The sequence below is a fragment of the Labeo rohita genome, chromosome 18 (genome assembly GCF_022985175.1).
Source record: "Labeo rohita strain BAU-BD-2019 chromosome 18, IGBB_LRoh.1.0, whole genome shotgun sequence".
NCBI classification, from domain to species: Eukaryota; Metazoa; Chordata; class Actinopteri; order Cypriniformes; family Cyprinidae; genus Labeo; species Labeo rohita.
In genome coordinates, this window is record NC_066886.1 from 12,189,528 (window position 1) to 12,210,978 (window position 21,451).

General features: G+C 35.4%; 1 protein-coding gene across 4 annotated transcripts in view; it reads right to left on the reverse strand.

Moving 5' to 3' along the window:
* megf11 (multiple EGF-like-domains 11) overlaps positions 1 to 21,451 on the reverse strand; it is a 152,956-nt gene that overhangs the window by 120,022 nt on the left and 11,483 nt on the right. For 2 of the 4 annotated variants that reach the window (XM_051134958.1, XM_051134955.1), the window contains exon 2: positions 3,804 to 3,936. The exons of 1 other annotated variant lie outside the window; for it this stretch is intronic. The gene's annotated coding sequence lies outside the window, so the exon portion shown is untranslated. Of the gene's footprint in view, positions 1 to 3,803; positions 3,937 to 20,338; positions 20,603 to 21,451 lie in introns of those variants that run through there. One more of the 4 variants, XM_051134956.1, reaches the window with a different exon arrangement.

Here is a 21,451-nt window from a genome sequence, read left to right on the forward strand (position 1 = left end):
TCATTCAGAAAATGTGTTGTGTATTTATATTTTTCTAATAAATAAATTCTGCTAAATATTTTTTTCTGGTATATATTCCTTAAAAAATAACTTTTAATGATTTTATTAGTAGCAGTAGTAGTATCATTACATTAAGTAATATATTTTTCTGTCACAATTTCTTCAAGTTAAACTGAACTTTCATTTTGACAGGTTATTGTGAAGATTTTTAAGTTTCTGTTTATATATGATATGACGTTAGTTTTTGTCAAAAGAAATGGTAAAATGCTCATGAAGTGACTCTAAGCGCTGTTCTGGAGATTATTTGTTCATGATTATTTGTTCGTAGCTTCAGTATGTGTGTATTACATGAAACCGTGCATATGAGCTTTTCATTCACGTAGAATTCATATTTAAATAATATTTTTGCGGCTTAATATTCTCAGACACTATAGTCTATGTCACTGTACTGATCTAATTTTGATTTATTCATTCCACATTTTGGCAAATTCTGTGACATTCTGTGTTATACAGTAAATTCCATTTTTATGAATGGAACATCCTGGTGAGGTGTGTTGTTGACATTTTCATGATTTCGCACTGTGTTTAGACTGTATCCTGATCTGTTAACGCTGTTAACGATTTGCATGACATGTCTAATAAAATTCACTTCACTCACTTGCCAATCCGAGAGCACTGAAAGGTCTTCACAGGTCATTTTCGTGTGAGAGAAAATCGATATTGATTTCACTTCCACTATATAACAGTTCATTCAAAGGCAGAGACTGAAGTCATGTTCATTTCTTTAAAAAGGTTAATTCACACAGTCACCCTTTGAAGGTTTCGTATCATTTCACACTAGGACTGCAGCTGTAAGACATCTCTATTAGAGGAAAGCTGTTATGATGTTCTGCTCAGCTGTACAAACAGATGTTCCCTATAGTGAATTACTAATATGACAGCTTGGAAGTTAAACTGATGCACACTGGTTTTATCTGTATTCCTAAGTAGGTGGACATTTTTGCATGCTTGTATAGATTTTAAAATGTACAATAACTTGTAACATTTTTATGGTTCTTCTGATGACTGGTCAGAACTGTAATAGCTTGAACCATTACAAGGGAACCACAGAACTGATTTCAATACAACTCTATAGCAGGAAACTTTAGGAACCTTTTCTAAGTCCTTGTCTAAGACTTTTATTGGCAGTTTATACATAAATAAAATCCAAACTGAATTAAGATACACTGCCGACGTTGGTTCAGTGGTTCGACAATGGTTCTGGAAAGTCTTTAGAATTCACAAAGAACAGAATGAACCTCAAAAGATGTAAAAGGTTTGTATATGTATGAATTAAATCACTCAAAGATCACAGTAAAGACATTCATAATGTTAGAAAAACAAACCCTGATCTTTTGCACTCTGTTCATATATGAATCTTGCACTCTAAAATAAATGCTGGGTTAAAAACCACCCAGCGTTGTATGGACAAACCTAGCATTCTGGGTAGTTTTATGTAACTCAGCTATTGCTTAAAAATCACTGTATGTGACCCTGGATCACAAAACCAGTCATATGTAGCATAGGTGTATTTGTAGCAATAGCCAACAATACATTGTATGGGTCAAAATTATCTATACATTTCTTATTATTTGGGGCTTTTTTTGAACCCTCAGATTCCAGTTTTCTAAATAGCTGTATCTCAGCCAAATATTCTATCATCCATGTTCTATCAAAACAAACCATGCATCAGTGGAAAGCTTATTAATTTCGATATTCACATATTTCTTGCTTAAAATGAAATTAAAAGGAAATCAACATTTATTGAAATGAACATTTATTAATAAGTTGAATAAATAATAATTAAATAATAAGCATTAAAAAAAATATTAATAAATGTTCACCTTTTGATTATTGCTGTTGCCTTTTGTAATTATGTGTCTGATTTTTAACAGACAACAATTTTAAGTCATTTTTGAACAATAGTTGAATTAAATAATACTACCCAGCAGGTATAATAATAACTGATATTTAAACATTTGTTTTTAACTTAGCATTTTTTAGAGTGTGGAAAAAACTATATTACTGTTATATTATATATATACTGTTATATACACATTTTTCAAATGTAATAATTATAAAAATGTTTTTGAATATTAGAATGATTTTTGAAGGATCATGTGACACTGAAGACTGGAACAATGGCTGCTCAAAATTTAGCATTGCCATTACACTGTAAAAAACTGTAAAAAAAAATAAGTTCAATCAACTCAAATAAGTTTAATCAACTTAAAATGTTAAGTTGTACTAAGTGACAACTTAGATATTTAAGTTGATTGAACTTAAATTTTTAAAGCAGCTGGGTAACAAGCCCAGTTTTTAAGTTTAACAAACCAAAATTTTTGTTTAGTCAACTCAAATATCTAAGTTTTCACTTAGAACAACTTAACATTTTAAGTTGACTAAACTTATTTGAGCTGACTGAACTTAAGATTTTAAGGCAGCAGGGTAACAAAATATTTTAAGCTGACTCAACAAATTGTGCTTTTTGTTTTTCTATTTTTTTAGAGTGTGGAAAAACTATATTACTGTTATATTATATATATATATATATATATATATATATATATATATATACACACATTTTTCAAATGTGATAATAATAAAAAATGTTTTTGCATATTAGAATGATTTTTGAAGGATCATGTGACACTGAAGACTGGAACAACGGCTGCTCAAAATTTAGCATTACCATTACACTGTAAAAAACAATTTGTTGAGTCAACTTAAAATAATTTGTTACCCAGCTGCCTTAAAATTTTAAGTTCAATCAACTCAGATAATTTTAATCAACTTGAAACGTTAAGTTGTAATAACTGACAACTTAGAGTTGATTGAACGTAAAAGGCAGCTGGGTAACAAGCCCAGATTTTAAGTTTAACAAACCAAAATTTTTGTTTAGTCAACTCAAATATCTAAGTTTTCACTTAGTACAACTTAACGTTTAAAGTTGACTAAACTTATTTATAACTTATTTTTAACTTAAAATTTTAAGGCATCAGGGTAACAAAATACTTAATTACAATAATTAATTACATTTTAAAATTTATTAAAACAAACAGCACTTATTTTAAATTATAATAATTTTTTACAGCTGTTTTTATAGTAGTTTTGGAAAAAGCTTCTGCAAGCATGAGAGAATTAAAATCTTACCAACCTCAAACTTTTGAACCGTAGTATACGTAGAAACTAAATTTAAAAGTTAGATCAGGTAGAAACAGCTCTTTCCTATATTTTCAGGTTTTCATATTTTACAGAGAACGGCTGTTGATTTGTATTGCTAACACTTTATAACAGGCCAATTTTAAAGCATGACAGTTACTAACAACACCAAGTGACATTCAAATTATAGAAGTGAATGTAAAATGTCTACTATAAACATATATGGATGGCAAAAGCAATAAGTTTTTTAAGGGATGATCAGACCGCTTCTTCCATAATGAATTCCATGTATTATGAATCACTGATTTGCGCCGTAAGATCACTTAGCCTTTAATCAAAATGCATCTGCGGCTCTCTATCATCCCCATAGACTTGCGGTGGTTCTTGAGCATGAAAAAGCTTGTACTTTTGTCATGGCTTTAAGTAGGAGTACCATAATGAGGCATCTGACATCAAATTATTCTGTGCTTCCTCTTGAAGTGCAGGTGACTCTAATGAACACTGATTTCTAAGAATTAAAGCCGCGCAGATCCGACTAGCATAATGGTGATTGCGAACGAGGAGAGACAGGAGCAAAGGCGATGGATCCCGGTAGGACTCACCTCAGACCACGGACTGCAATCCCCGGAGATGTCTGCTGTGGAAGATCACTGCTTGCTTGAACCAGACAACCAGACACAGAAGAGCTGGAGACCAGACAGACCGATAATCAGGCTCAAAGCAAAGAGAGGACACCTGGGTATTGAGAAAGAGAAAGAAGAAACAGTTAGTGTTCAACTTCAGAACAAGAGAGCACAAGGGAGCAGGGAGAAGGTCTAAATGACAAAAGAGAATAAAAGATTGAGGAAAAGGGACACTCAAGCAAAGGGACTCGAGCATTAGGAGCTCCCCAATGCAACAGCTGCTAAATCCCTGATATTAAATCTAAACCGCACCTCCAGTTTGGAGGGGATGAAACATCGGGCTCATTCGCCTCCTGCGAACACACAAGGGTGAGAGCTTACATTACCTTAAGAGCATGGAGTGTCAAAGCCTCTCATCGCCTCGCAAGCACCACAAGAGCATTCTCAACAATAGCAAAGGAGAACAAGCTATTCACAGCCGTTAACGACACAATGACGAGTACCGCCGTGCCGACAGCTCGGGTCTAACTAGGGGCCTCGTATTCCTCAGCCTCATTACGCGGATCTTCATTATGCCTGCGCCGGGCCTTGGGTCATCTACGTGGGGTTCGGGAAAAGATGAGAAAAATAACACTGCGGGTGCAAACAAAAGATTCCGTTTCCTCGCTGTCATCAAGATTCATTATTTATTCTTCTTCTCCTTCAGATTCAGAAGAGGCCGGGCAGAAAGCCGCAGGCGAGGACACAGAGTGGAACAAGAGCAGGAAGATGAGCTGGAAGCACACTGGAGGGGACAGGCTGTCTGGAAGTGACCTCTTCCACTGCTGTTCTGTCTACACACTGAAAAGTTCAGCAGTCAGCCTCTAAAGCAACTGGCTCTTGTTTGACTGTCTAAGTAGTCCACGGAGCATCACTGAGGCACACGCGGTTTGAAGACGCTAAGATGCAATGGAGGTGCAATAATCCACGACTGCTCACATTCTGTTGGATTTACATTAGACGTATTTCTTAGAATCCCGAGGGGAAATTCTACGAACAAATGATGCTCTGAATTCTTCTGTTTATTAGTGGCAACAAGCCTAAGGGTGCAAAATGGGATTGCATATATTACCCCAATGAGGCCCTTAGGGTGGAATGTATAGGCACATCACTGGACTCATTACAGAACATAATGAAGTGTGTAATTGAAAGCTAACTGAATGAAAGGTGAGAGTTAGACTGAACCGAAAGTGGAATTTCCATTTGAAAGAAGCTAACTCTGTAAATAATACTACTGAACAGTGTAGAAGGACTGTACCTTGGTATCACAAGGCCATTCACATAGATTTACATTTTCGCCATCACAGTCTTGAATTACGATGTTAAATTTCAATTTCACCAAAGCTGTATTTCCGAACTAAAAGAGTAAAAACAGTAATGTTGTTAAGTATTATCACAATTAGTTTTCTTCTTCATTAGGGCTGGCAAACGATTAATCACGATTAATAGCATACAAAATAAAAGTTTGAGTTTGCCTAATATATGTGTGTGTACTGTGTGTAATTATGTATATATAAATACATACACAAATTAATGTATATATTTAAGAGAAATATGTTATGTACAAAATATTTTTATTTATATATAATATAGATTCTAGAAAAATTATAATACATATGCTTGTAAATATTTCTTAAATATATACATGAATGTGCTTGTATTTATATATACATAATAATTACACACAGTACACACATATATTAGGCAAACTTTTATTTTGTATGCGATTAATCGCAATTAATCGTTTGCCAGCCCTAATTTTAAATTTTACAATGTCATTTATTTCTTGTGACTGCAAAGCTGTCATTACTCCAGTCTTCAGTGTCACATGATCCTTCAGAAACCATTCTAATATACCAATTTGATGCTCAAGAAACATTTCCTATTATCAATGTTGAAAAGAGTTTTGCTGCTTAATATCTTTTGTGAAAACCATGATTTTTGTCAAGTATTCTTTGATGAAGAGATAGTTAAAAAGAACATTTATTTGCAATATATTGTAATTGTTAGAATGGCCAAGAATCTGAAACTGATCAGGCAGACCAAACCGTAAGTCCCAGAGACTTGAAATTTGGAGGGATGTTAGTACTCACACCATCTACAATGTCACCAAGGCTCAACCCCAATCATCCTGACGGAGACGCTACAGTGATCAAAAGTACGAAATAGGTCATAACTCTTAAACCACTTGTTGCAGACTCAAGTGTCTTATTTAATTGGAATCCTTGGCTCATGCCGGACAAAACGCAAGCCTCAGATTCGTCCGTCACCCAGGCAAAATTTTTCAGGTATTTTTGATTTTCAGAAAAAAAATACTGGTCAGAATCAAAACAGTACAGGAAGATTCTCCGGAGAGTGAATAAAAAAAACTTAAAAATGGCTATAACTACGCAACCATTAGAAAACCGGTATGTAAGGTCATGGTCCAATATGCCACGAGTGTCTATAAGGACATTTGCGTATCTCAAAAAAACATGCCCACCATTGGCTGATGAAGTTTGAGCACCTATTAGACAAGGCTGACAAAGTTCGATTGGAACGAAACTAAGTGGGCCTGTTTGACTCACTGCCCCTAAGGTCTGTGAGAAATTTGAAAGAAATCAGAAATCACATTTTTCAAGGGTGTAAACAATTGTATATTGTGCGTTTTTCAACGAGAACTCCACTTCCAGAACAACAATTCACAAATAATTTACTCACCCCCTTATCATCCACGATGTTCATGTCTTTCTTTCTTCAGTCGTAAAGAAATTATGTGTTTTGAGGAAAACATTTCAGCATTATTCTCCATATAATGGACTGATATGGTGCCCCGATTTTGAACTTCCAAAATGCAGTTTAAATGTGGCTTCAAACGATCCCAAATGTGGTTGTAAATGATCCCAGCCGAGAAAGAAGGGTCTTATCTAGTGAAACGATCGCTTATTTTCATAAAAAAAAAATACAATTTATATACTTTTTTCAATGCCAAACGCTCGTCTTGTCTTACTCTGCCTGGACTGTTTTTGTTACGGTTCAGTTAGTGTATGTCGAAAAACTCCCATCTGATGTTCTCTCTCAACTTCAAAATTGTCCTATATCGCTGTTTTACCTTTTTTGTTAAGGGTGTTTGATCTTTGCATGTTCACTTTGCAAAGACTGGGTCGGAACTTCTGCAGTGATGCAGGATGATTTTGAAATGATTTTTGAAGCTGAGGGAGAAAATACGATTGCAGTTTTTCGACATACCCTAACTGTATTGAGCCAGAATACAAAGAGTTCAGGGAAAGAAAGGCAAGATGAAAATAACCATCATTTCGCTAGATAAGACCCTTCTTCCTTGGCTGCGATCGTTGGTTAAATGATTGAGAAGATGTAAAAAACTATCTGCTAACAAGTCCTAGATTTTTCACTCAGTCTGGAAAAAAACACTGCAGTACAAATCTCTGGACTCTCTAGGTCAATAATTATCAAAAAAAATGTTGAAATGTACCCTTTGGGAAGCTATAATGGGGTGGTTTAGAACAAGGGCCTGTCAAAATGTACCTAAAGGCTATAAAGCCTAAACAAAAACTCAAACCTTCACAAAACCTGGTGAGCACATGCAACAGGTGATTCTAAACAAACATGTTTTAGGAAAATCAAACCACAGCTGGTGCTATAACAGTCATAAACATTAAAAGCATCATATTTCTATGGTAAATTACTTGGATTTGCCAAAATATATGTAATGTATTTTAAATACCTTTAAGCGCTTGAACCCCGGTAATCGCTGCTTGCAGCTATATTTTTTGTAACACTGTAAATGTCCTTACTGTCACTTTTGATAAATTTAATGCATCCTTGCTAAACACAAGTATTAATTTCCTTAAAATAAATTGCACTGACCCCAAATTTTTGAATGGTATTGTAGGTTGTATGCCAATATTACATATATTTTTAAATTTATCAGTATAACATTCCAAAATTACAGCCAACATTCAATTTTGATGCCATGAAGCACTTAAAATGACTCCTTTTTTGTATTTTTATTACTTTTTTAGTATTTTATGTTTATTTAGCTTGACAAAACAGTATCGAACTGTAATATCGGCCATTTACCATAATCAGCCATAACATGACAGTAATTAATCGGCTGAACAGCACTGAAATTTTAATATCATGCATCTCTACTATAGTCAGGTAGTATTTGTTTAAAACATTACACCTCCATCACACTTCAAGATTAATCTTTGAATAAAACCTCTCAGACAAACAGCTTAGCATTATTGAGATGACAAAATCCATTAGGTTCTGTTCAGCTGCCATGTGTTTCAACGGATGTAGTATTACATGACAACCATGAGACAAATGGGTAACTAAAAGTATTTCACTCGAGACTGTGATACTGAAATATGAAGCCATACCATTTTACTTCTCATTAATGAGTCTGTGCACACAGAACAATAACATAAAACTCAGATCAATATGGTGGGCCACAATGAGTATTTGTTGTCTCCTCCGCATGCCTGGCATTCACAATAGGAACAACATGTTTCATTGTCTCCATTTCACACTAAAGATCCTCTTCATAAAACTAAAACTCCCTTCTGGATTCTTTTATCCTGTTTGGCTTTGGGATACAACAATGCAGTAGTCTTCATAGACTTTGTGGTATGTAAAGTGCCAGGTGATACTGCTCTGTGGCCAGACGCTTAAGAGAAAAAGGGTCCTTTAAAATACTCAAACCAACTCTGTATTCCCACCTTGTCAACCAAAGGAGACATTGACATGATTCAGGACATGCACGTATTAGAGCTCAATGCAATTAACCGACCAATTCCCTGATCCCCCTGCATCTGAGCCCCTCTATGAGTGATGTTATGGGTCTGCTGGCAGCTCTCTCAACGATAAAGTAAAATCAACCCATCTACTCAGACAGGAGTCATGACCGCATCTTAAGTTTATGTCAGCATGTTACCATGCTATGGTTATTTATTTCTGTCCTCATTTAGGAGAAGCTACTGACCATTTACATATAATCATTTAGAAACTGAAAGGGTTGCTGACGCTGGAGTGAAGACGCAGATTAGAACCACTGACATGATACTTACCATCAGAATTTCAGTAATGATTGATTTAATTTACAGAATAATATTCTACTGTACTACATGTTTCTATCCATCACATGATTTCTGTACAACTAGGCCTATGTTTATACTGAAGCCAGTGCTTACATGCTCATTTATAAGGTGATGTCCCACAGCAGCCTGTGAATCTGTGCGCAGATGATAAGTAGGACAAAGAAGAGAATGAAGAGAAAGAGAGCTACGTTTTTCTCACACAGTTTTCCTCAGGTTTTGTTTGTTGTCACCATAATACTTGAGTTGTAACACCTCACTGTTCCTCCACAGAGCTTCGCAGCTGTCTTCTATATTAAACAACTGACCAAAGAACTACCAGTGTGTGACGTGAAAGTTGCATGAATTCCAATATGACTGTTGACTGAGGTCGCATTAGACCTTTATCTGAATTAGGACCACATATGGAAGTGGCCCAAATCAGAATTGAAAAGATCAGGTTTGTTTTTTTAAAGGATTACACTGTAAAAAATAAAAAACACAATTTGTTGAGTCAGCTTAAAATAATTTGTTACCCTGCTGCCTTAAAATTGTAAGTTCAGTTAACTAAAATAAGTTTAGTCAACTTGAAATTAATCTGTACTAAGTAACAACTTAGATATTTGTGTTTGCTAAACTTAACAGAGGGGTAAGTAACCCAGCTGCCTTAATATTTTAAGTTAATTCAACTCAAATATCTAAGTTGTCACTTAGTATAATTTAACATTTCAAGTTGAATAAACTTTTTTTGAGTTGACTGAACTTAAAATTTTAAGGCAGCCAGGTTACAAATTATTTTAAGTTGACTCAACAAATTGTTTTTTACAGTGTAGTTCACTTGATGAAAATAAAAATTTCCTCATAATTTACTCACCTCCATGTCATCAAAGATGTTCATGTCTTACTTTCTTCAGTTGAAAAAAAATGTTTTTGAGGAAAACATTCCAGGATTTCTCTCCATATAGTGGACTATAATGGGAGACAACGGGTTAAAGGTCCAAATTGCAGTTTCTATGCAGCTTCACGATCCCAATTGAGGAATAAGGGACGTATCTAGCAAAACAAAAATTAAAAATGTATATGTTTTTTAACCACAAATGCTCTTCTTGCACTAGCTTGACTTCATGCATTACGTAGTCACGTTAGGAAGGTCACACAAGATGTAGGCGGAAGCATCGACCCAGTGTTTACAAAGTGAATGCGCAAAGAAACTTTGACGATTTTGGGCAGTTTTGAAGTTGGAGGAGTAAATTAGATGTTTTTCACCCTACCTCATCGTTTTGAACCGGAGCACACAGATGAAAAACGAACCATGCGTGAGCTTTCAAACGCGATTATATAATACGAAGTCGAGCTAGTGCAAGACGAGCAAAAAGTTAAAAAGTGTATACATTTTTTAGAGCCCTTATTTCTTGGCTGGGATCGTGTAGAGCTGTTTGAAGCTGCACTGAAACTTCAATTTATACCTTTTGGCAGTTGACTTCCATTGAAGTCCACTTTATGGAGAAAAATATTAGAATGTTTTTTTCAAAAAACAAAATTTTTTTTTGACTGAAGAAAGAAAGACATGAACATCTTGGATGACTCAGGGGTGCTGAGTCTTTGAAGGCATCTCTTCGGCTCACCTGCATTCATTTGATCAAAATAGGGATTCTCATTTTAACAGGTTAACCATTAACCGACAGAAAGAATTAAAACCAATTAATACAATGAGTTAAATGGTTTAAAAGGTCATTGAAAGGTCATATAAGAAGCTAGGGTATATAAACAAGCCTAAACTAATTAATTTAGGCTAACGCGAAACTGAAACTAACATTGGGTTTCTCATTCAAATCCAAATGTTTCTGTATTCAAGATGAATTATTTGAATGCCAGGATATTATTTATTATGTAAACTTGGTTTTGTACTTCACTCACATTCCAATATCCACATAAAACAAATTGTTTGGCATAATATCACAGCAGTATGTTGATAATGATTAAGCAGTGCGATTTTTCCATATGTTTGCTTGACTGTACTTTATTAAGATAATGGAAAGGCTGCGTTGTCAAGTTAGCAATACTTCACTGTGTGTGTGCGTGCAGCGGCAGCACAATCACTTGATTTTTTTCCCTTCTAACAGTGGAAACGACTCCTAGTCATACAGAAAATCGAAACTGTAAAAGGTTTGCTTTTATTTGTGTACATTCACAATAAATACAAATCTTTGTGCTTTTGTAAAATAAAGAGAAACAGGATGCCGCTTTCAGCACAAAAATGATCCGAAACTCTGCATACTACAGTTTTTTCTTATGTTTTGTTAAGTAAAAATATTTATCGCATAGGCCTATTTATTTATTATATATATAGCCTAGCTTTATTGTTTTTCTTCATTCATGTGAATCCTCATGTTTGCTGCTTTTTGCGCATGTAAAATGAATCGCTGTAAAACAAATTTTGGTATTTTTAAAGGGTTACTCCACCCCAAAATGAAAACTTTGTCATTAATCACTTACCCCCCGTGTTGTTCCAAACCCATAAAAGCTTAATTCGTCTTCGGAAAACAATTTAAGATATTTTGGAAAACCTTTTATGGGTTTGGAACGACATGGGGGTAAGTGATTAATGACAGAATTTTCATTTTGGGTGGAGTAACCCTTTAACAGACAGTCACAGACACTTATCCTTTTTAAAATAAATAAAGTATAATTTTAAATAAAACTTGTCGGTTAACAGTTAATTATCCGTTAACAAGCGTCGGCTGTCAGTTAGGAACTGAACATCCCTAGATCAAAAATTCAGTTAAATTATGAAATATTATTACAATTTAAAATAACTGCTTAACTAATAGTCAGTATCACATGACTTGAAGCTCAAGGAACAGGTCTTATTTTTATCATTCTAAAAAACAATTTTGCAGCTTAAAAAGTTTTGTGCAAATCACCATATATTTTTTAAGATTCTCAAGAATAAAAATGTTAATAAAACAGCATTTGTTTAAAATAGAAATCATCTCTAACATTACTTTACTATCATATTTTATCATTTTAATTAATCCTAATAAATAAATAAATAACCTAAATCTTACTGAATTTCAGTCTTTTGAACAATGTGACTTTTTTGTTTACCTTTTGTAAATCCAGATTGAATTCAGTGTGTTTGCAGATTCTAAATGTACTGTTTATATCTACCTGCAGACCCACTGTAAATGTTTACATACATTTGCGTCATACATATTCCATTTTCTGCACATATGAAGAGCAATATTTAGTGTCAGTATTACCCCAGCACTGTAAAGCTTGTGAGACCTGTCAGTGTTCCTGTCACGAGAAAGCAACAGCGTCAGCTGATTAAAGAAGTTTGGCAACTCAGCATGGCACCCCAGTGCATAATTGGCCGGTTTGCCTTAAATTATGCCAAGAAAGCTTTCTCCTCATTTTTCTAACTTTACTTAACAAATGTGGGTTTTAGACTAATCTTCCTGAAATTCTATCTTGCTAAACCACAATAAGAAAAAATATATTGTTTTAATCCATTTGTATAAAATAATCACATGCTAATTAATAATTTATTTGAAAGAATTATATATGTAGCAAAAGTTGTTCATTCCAACTCAGCCCTGCACATAAACATATCTACTGAACTGTGTGGATTCATAATAAGATGAGCAAATAATCAGATGACTGTAACTGGTAACTCAAGCAAAAAAATAATAAGGTACTCTGATTATCACTAAAGCTGTTTTCAACCAAAAGGTCACAGACTTTCTCACATGAACCATGTGATTGACCCTGAAGGATCTAACTGTTAAGATAGCCTTGTCTTGTCTCATTTAGAAGCATGGACCATTAAGAGTTCCATGGTCTGTTAAATTGGAGCAGCCAAGTAATTCCATCCTCTATCTGCATGATCAGTGTCTGTGTTTGGACCTAAGTGCTTATGCTTCCTTTACTTCTAAGCACACATTAGTTCAACAGGTACTAATCAGTCCTGATTTAACGTCCTACAACTTTCAATTGCTATCAGTCTTGTTACAAAGACTGCCGAATGCTTTGGGAAAAAAACCCCAAAACAATATTTTACAAAGGGCAAACAAACAGAGTCAACCGATAAGCCAATCTCTTGATCAGCAGCACTCCGTCCTGAATGAAGTAAGTGTGGATAAGCAAGCGTGGAACTGAAAAACACAGCGGGGAAATTTAACGAATGCTCTAGGTCACTTAATTCTGGGGACATGGATTATTCATGTGGCTTCCACTGATCATCATGACCCTCATAAATCAAACAATGTGGCTTCTCGCACCACCACTGAGCCCAGTTACAGCCTGCTAATCTCAACGCCATCCTTCATCACTATAACCTTTCCCTATCCACAGACTGCACCCCAAGACAGAACTGAGTTTGAGGGGACAGGCCTTTCACGCTGATCTTATTTCACCTGTTTATGCAAAGAACAATGCAAACTTTATCTTTCCTGTCATGCTGTGTGCTCTGCTCCTACATAGGCTATCAAAGGCCTCCAGCCATCTAACTCAGGACACCTGGTTACAGCACATTGGACGCCGAAGGCTTAAAGAAGACGGTAAATATAATTTAGGCCATGTTTATCTCTCATATTAATATATCCGATCACAAGCGGTCAACCATGTTTTGCATCTAAAAAGCATCTTCAGTGACCACTTGGGGTCTCTGATTTCATATATACATCAATTACAAGAAGATTTTTAGTTATATTTACATTGAATATATATGAACTGATATTGGATATTTAATTGTGCATACTAATTTCCTCCATTTTTACATTTAAATTACCTTTTTTGTGATCTAACGATCCATTTAAAATAATCAGTTATTTAAATCATTGAAATAAATAAATATTACTAATTTAAAGAGTTATTTTCACCCAAAAATGTAATTCTGTCATCTCTTACTCATTAAGTCATTCCAAATCTGTACAGCTTTCATCACAAAAGAAGATATTTTGTAGAATATTTGTTACTAAAGTGTTTTTGTTACCACTGACTTTCATTTTATGAACAAACAAAAACACTGAGATTCGTAGTACAAAAATAAAACAACACCAAAATTACAAAGTATTCGTCCTGTCAAATCGATTAATCACGATTAATCGCATCCAAAATAAAAGTTTGTGTTTACATAATTTATGTGTGTGTGCTGTGTAGAGCTGGGCGATTCAGATTTTATTGATAAATTCATATTGAATGTTTTGCCATGATTTTATTTTTTAGAAATTTTTCAGCATTTTTCTCCATATAATGCACTGCTATGATGCCCCGATTTTGAACTTCCAAAATGCAGTTTAAATGCGGCTTCAAACGATCCCAAATGCAGTTGTAAACGATCCCAGCCGAGAAAGAAGGGTCTTATCTAGCGTAACGATTGGTTATTTTCATAAGAATAATAGGCTTAATTTACTTTTTAATGTCAAATGCTCGTCTTGTCTTACTCTGCCTTGACTGTTTTTTTTGGCTCATGACAGTTAGGGTATGTTGAAAAACTCCCATCTCATGTTCTCCCTCAACTTCAAAATCGTCCTATATCGCTGTTTTACCTTTTTTGTTAAGGGTGTTTGATCTTCTTTGTATGTTCACTTCGCAAAGACTGGGTCAGAACTTCTACAGCGATGTAGGATGATTTTGAAATGATTTTTGAAGTTGAGGGAGAATATACGATTGGCGTTTTTCGACATACCCTAACTGTCTTGAGCCAGAATACACAGAGTTCAGGCAGCAAGACTAGCGTTTGAGATTAAAAAGTATTTAAATTGTATTATTTTAATGAAAATAACCGATTGTTTTGCTAGATAAGACCATTCTTCCTCAGCTGGGATCGTTTACAACTGCATTTGGGATCGTTTGAAGTCGCATTTAAACTGCATTTTGGAAGTTCAAACTGGGGGCACCATATCAGTCTATTTTATGGAGAAAAATCCTGAAACGTTTTCCTCAAAAAACATAATTTCTTTACAACTGAAGAAAGAAAGACATGAACATCTTGGATGACAAGGGGGTGAGTACATTATATGTGAATCTTTGTTTTGGAAGTGGATTTCTTCTTTAATTTTTTGCCATATCACCATATTTGCCATATATAAATATACACACATACATGTATATATTTAAGAAATAAATGTTACATATATTTATATCTAATATAAATCATATATAAATATGAACACATAAATACATGTAAATATTTTTTAAATGTACACATGTACATTTGCGTATTTATATATACACATATAAATATACACACACATATATTATGTAATCACAAACTTTTATTTTGGATGCGATTAATCGCAATTAATCGATTAATCGAAAACATGATCTGCTGATTTTTTTGTATGTAGTCAGAAATTTAAAGTGAATTTCTCCATCTGTGACCAATATTTACTGAGCTTTGATGACTGATGATCCAAAAAATTCAAAAATAGTTAAAAGGTAATTATTAAAAAGAATAGCTGAACATGAGATCACAAATAAAATCTATTACATTCAATATTGGGCAAATTTCTAATAATGGTGCATCCCTAAATTATACCAGGTATAAACAGGGTCTTAAATGTCCAGTGGAAAAAATAACATCACCTTCAATAACTTTTTAATAGACAACAGTGGGACAGCATTATAATGAAGGGCTGCTAAGAATACACTGTAACAACAGGTCAACAACTTCACTTGAGCATGAAAACAAAGAAAGCAATGATTACAATCATTACTGGAGTATTAATGAAGAAAACAAGAAGTTGAAGACAAAAAAACAGACAAGATCAACATTAATGAGGGATATATTTAACAGCTCTCTGCCTGTTAATGCACCTTGTGCTCATTTGCTATTTCAGTATGGCACGCCCTACCTTGTGTCAAATACACCAAGTGTTAGGCTTAATTGGATTTATTTTGAGCAAGTGACTGAGACCCTTCTCCCTGAACTCAGTGCTGCTCCAGAGTTATGATTCATAATGTCTACACAAGCTTGAAAGAAACAGGAAAAAAGCTTAATTAAGCAGAATAAAAGTCAATAAGTTCATATTACAGCCTCTCTGCAATCAAATGCATTTGTTTGTTCAATAATTCTGCGGAAATGAATAACACATAAGTTATTGACCAGCCTTCATATTGTCACAAGCTTCACACCCACTCAAGCCTTGACACCAGCATCCCGCTGCCCCAGTCAGAGGCCAACGGCAGGGGTCTCTTGTCTGCTCACCAACCCCCAGCAGGCTCCAAACAAGCTCGCCACAGCCCAGTCAATTACTTCCCCTGCGACTTCTCACATAATAATAGGATCGTATGCATCTGGTGCATGTCATCTAGCAAATTAGAACAAATTAGCAGCATGTCGGCGAAGGAGGCGGCGCTATGTTTGTATACGAAACACCTTCACATTTCTAGGTGCAGCCTTGAGATGGAAATGATAGTGGAATATTAAAGCTCTTAGGATCTGGTTGTAGTGCCTTGCAGCAGTGCATACAAAACAAGACGATCGGTTATTGCTTTATAGTTCCGGCAGACTCTCGGGCCAGGGCTTAAGTCAGCACGAGCGCAGTAGGGCAAGGTATGGAGATGGGTGGAGAGAAAAAGGTGAAAAAGAAAGATACGGAGAGGTAGGAAAGCAGGCTGAGCGGCTCCCCATGAAATGCTGAAACAACAGCATGGCTGCCAGGGCAATTTTACAGCTCAGTGGTTTCACACCTCAGCCGTCGCCCTTCCAACTCTGAACATCCAAGTCCATTCTGCGTCTTCATTTATTTGGTGTCAGCGTCCGAGGACGCGCGAGGCTCGGCATGGATCGGGAGCCCGTCCCAAATGTCTTCGGATAAGTGGTGTGTGAAGCCGACAAGGGAGCGGATAGCGGGAAAAAAAGGCATTATTCGGCTTCCAGAAACCATGCTACGGGTGACTCTCTCTTACATTCGGTGAATCATTATTAATGAGCTTAGAACACAAAATACACACCCGGATCAGCCTCGGCACATTTACTTCAAACTTGATTTAAGTGAAGCTGTCCATCTTCGGCTTAGTCCTTGCAGGACAGATAAATGCATTCGGTCTAAATCTAAATGTCTAGCCGAAATAACAAACGAGGGTGGCGATCTATGGTGTCCCTCAGCGTGGAGGCCGATCTTTAAAATTTGACTTAAGCGCTACGATTTCTGGGCACGTCATGAATTCTCCGAAACAATCTACTGTGTAAAAATAGCTTGCTACATTGTTTCCCCCTCTAAACTTTGACTTTGTCAAGGTCAAAGCTGTGAGCTAATGGTTTATTAACCTGCGCTGTTGCTGCTGCACCATGGACAGGGAAGTAAAAACCGATGATCGTGACATGAGTGCGTGAAATATGGCAGTATGATTGGGGTACTTAAAAGACTAAGAATAAGGCTGATGTGCCCTGGCTTTAGAGATGTGACATATTCACTCCATCTACTGTACCCACACTATTAAATATACATGCTCAATTTATTGCAAAGTCCTCCTTTAAGTCCTTGAGCAGCGTTGGGGGGTAACGTTTTACAAGTAACAGATGTTACATAATCCATGATGGATACTGTAGTTTTAACGACATAATTCAAAATTATGACTTAAATGTAAAAAAGTAACAGCAACATTTGAATTTGTTTTCTGTTGGTTGTGCACAAGAATTATAAAAAAGTAACTTTCATCAAAAATTTGTGTATGTGATGTACAAAATACACTTAAGCCACAGTTGAGGTCAAAAGTTTGCACCCCCCTTTCAGAATCATTAAAAATGTTAATTATTTAACCAAAGTAAGAGAGATCATACAAAATACACGTTATTTTTTTTATTTAGTACTGGCCTGAATAAGATATTTCACAAAAAAGATGTTTACATATAGGCCACAAGAGAAAATAATAGTTCAAAAGTTCAAAAGTTAACACCCCCTTGATTCTGAATACTGTGTTGTTACCTGAATGATCCACAGTTTATTTTTTTTGTTTAGTGATAGTTGTTTAGGAGTCTCTTATGTGTCCTGAACCATTAAACTGCCTGCTGTTCTTCAGAAAAATCCTTCAGGTCCCAAATTCTTTGGTTTTCCAGCATTTTTGTATATTTGAACCCTTTCCAACAATGACTGTATGATTTGGAGATCCATATTTTCACACTGAGGACAACTGAGGGACTCATATGCAACTATTACAGAAGATTCAAACGCTCACTGATGCTCCAGAAGGAAAAAACATCCATTATGAGCCAAGGGTGAAAACTTTTGAACTGAATGGAGATGTGTAATATTTTTTTCAGAGGCTACAGAAGATAGAAGTTAAATTTAGCCTGATCTTCAAATTCCAAAAGTTTTCACCCCCCAGCTTTTAATGCACCGATTTTCCTTCTGGAGCATCAGTGAGCATTTGAACCTTCTGTAATAGTTGCATATGAGTCCCTCAGTTGTCCTCAGTGTAAAAAAAAGATAGATCTCAAAATCATACAGTCATTGTTGGAAAGGGTTCAAATACACAAAAATACACAAAAACCAAAGAATCTGTAGGACCTGAAGGATTTTTCTGAAAAACAGCAGGCAGTTTAACTGTTCAGGACAAACAAGGGACTCATGAACAACTATCACTAAACAAAAAAGCTGCAAACTTTTAACCTCAGTTGTGTAAGTATATATATATATACACACACACACACACACACACACACACACATATATATATATATATATATATACACACACTTTTAAATGTGCAGAATTTTTTTACAGAATTTGATGAATTTTCTATGTTTTATTCTGATATAAGATTGATCAGAAATAATGATATTCATCGCATTATTATTTTATTCTTTTGACAGCACTATTGTTTTCTTTTTAAGTAGAAAACAAATAAAAATTTTATGTATTTTCCGTAGTATAGGTCTAACATGGAGTTATAATCTAACATGATTAATAGTGGGTAGAAAAATATTTGCTGTCAACTTTTTACAAAGAAAATATTCAGTGGATAATATTTTAATAAAATTCTTTGGCATTATCATGTTCTCTTTATTAAATTATTTTATATACATTATTTTATCTCATGCTGTATAAATCAGTGTGTGTTAAGTATTTCAATTAAAATCAGCAATCGCTAATGAGGGCTATCAAAACATTTGAAAACACCTGCTATAGATTACAAGTCACTGTATTCAAACTACGACACAGAGATACTTGTAGCAATAAATTCACTTATTTCCAATATATAAAAAAACAATTGCAAATAACTGTAACTGTGGTGTTGAAATAATTTGCACTCAGAAATTCCAAGTAAATTTCAGAAAGAATTACAAAGAAAAACATTTGCATATTTAATTTGAAATAAAATAACTGAAATAGTGTTTTCCTCTAAATTCACTCCATTAATGTTTATATTATTTAAAGCTATAAAACATTTTTTCAGTGCAGAGAAGAGTCTCACACATTTGATAATGAGAAAAAAGTACCACAAAAGTACCTCAGTGCATTATTAAAAGTAACAATGCAACATTAGCAACATTAGTGATGAATAACACAATAGTTTGCTCATTTTTAAATGTAATGTTTCCCAACACTGTTTTTGAGCACTGTTTTGAAGACACCTCTGCCAATATTAGACTTAGTCATACAAAAACATCTAGATGGAGGAGAGTGCACCACACACACTCAAGCACACACAAACTCAAGAATGCATTAACACAACCCGCTTCTCAGAACTTGGCTGAGTGACATACAGAATGTGAGAATTCATTAGGAGCAAATGCAGTCCATAGAAAGGAAGATCTTAGAAGAATCATCTGATGAGCATTATTGCAGTCTTGCGCAAAGTGAGGTAGTGCGATTAATCTCACACCTCTTCCAACGCCGCGGCTTGCTCCGCACAGGTCATTACGAGGGGTCCCTCACCACACACAGGCAAACAAATGAGCCATTACCACCATCACTCAGGCTCCAATTAAACAACCCGTGCAGCCCTTGCTCCTCACAATCACTGCCAATTAAAGCCCAACTGTGTGAATTCCAACACGACTAATTACATGAACGTGATGAAGAACTTTCTGACATTCCTCTCTAAAATTAATTTACAATATTGTTCAAAATTAATAATTAAATGCACTCTGCCCAAGGTAAGCCACCGTGTGCATTCATGTGAATTAAACCACATTTTTTCAAAGGTGTAAAGCCAAAAACTCACAAAGAATGTTTCAAGGTAAAGTGCAATAATTAAATCAAGGTAAATGTCTTGTCTAGATGTAATTCGCGGTAGCAGCAAAATGGGGAAGTGTTAAATATTTCAAAGGTAATGATTAAAACCAACCTTAATATCTGAACACTGGACCCCATGAGGTGGCCCGTAAAAACACTAGATTTAAAGATGAGTCCCAAAAAAGTTTTTCTCTCTTCTGTGACTTACCAGTAACTCTTCACTCGATCCGTTCTCCTTTGCTAACTCCAAAAAGACAGCTGATGGGACAATCCACGGTTCCCAGAAGTAGTAGCTCTCATCACCACCTCCATTCTCATAAGCGAGACTGATAGGAGTAAAAGTGGCCTGGTCAGAGATCACTGAATTATTCATATGACTGGCAGGTGTTGTTGATAGGGCAGCTCTTCTGCATTTCCAAGTCCCAGGTGTGGTTTTAAGAGCTCTATGTTCACAGCCCTGCCTATAGCTGCCATTGATTGCAGGCTAAAGACCCTGCTGCTGAATAAGCAAAGGAGCTTTACATAGTGGCACATGGTGCATCGCACCAATAACACTACAGATCCATCACAGCCCATGACACCCACTGGTATGGGGAGGAGGGACGGGCATCCAATAGTACCTCTGGGTTTAGAGTTGAAGACAGAGCAAAGAATAAATGACATTCAAACAGGACTGTTCAGCATGATTGAAGCTAATCTAATATCCCACCGTGCTTCTGATGACCGCTGACTCGGGAGACACGGATTTGAGTACAATACAAAGCTGCAATAAAAAAAGCATCTGGACTCTGTGGAGTCATGCATAATAATGTGACTCTGAATGAAATGTTTTCCAAAACTTAAGAGAATGACATTTCTTTAAAGCAAGATCACACTAATGTTTTGCTGGTTAAAGGCGTAGTTCACCCAAAAAAGAAAATTCTGTCATTAATTACTTATCCTCATGTATTTCCAAACCTGTAAGTCCTTCGTTCATCTTCAGAACTCAAATTAAGATATTTTTGATGAAATCTAAGAGCTTTCTGACCCTGCGTAGACAGTAGGGCTACCCCTAATAGTTGACTAACCGTCGATGAGAAAAGGCTTGGTTGACCAAAATTTTATTAGTCTCTTAGTCGCTGAAAAACAAAATCCACATGAAGTGGCAAAGTCACTTTGTAATATAGTACATTGGGCAGGACATCCATATGCTCACCTATCATTTATCAACCTCAAATATGGCTTTTCATCTTAAAGATGTAGTAGCAATTTTACAAAGCTGCTCAATCTAATGTTAACCTAGAAAAATGTGCGCTATTGAAGTGTGTGGAAGCTGAACAGT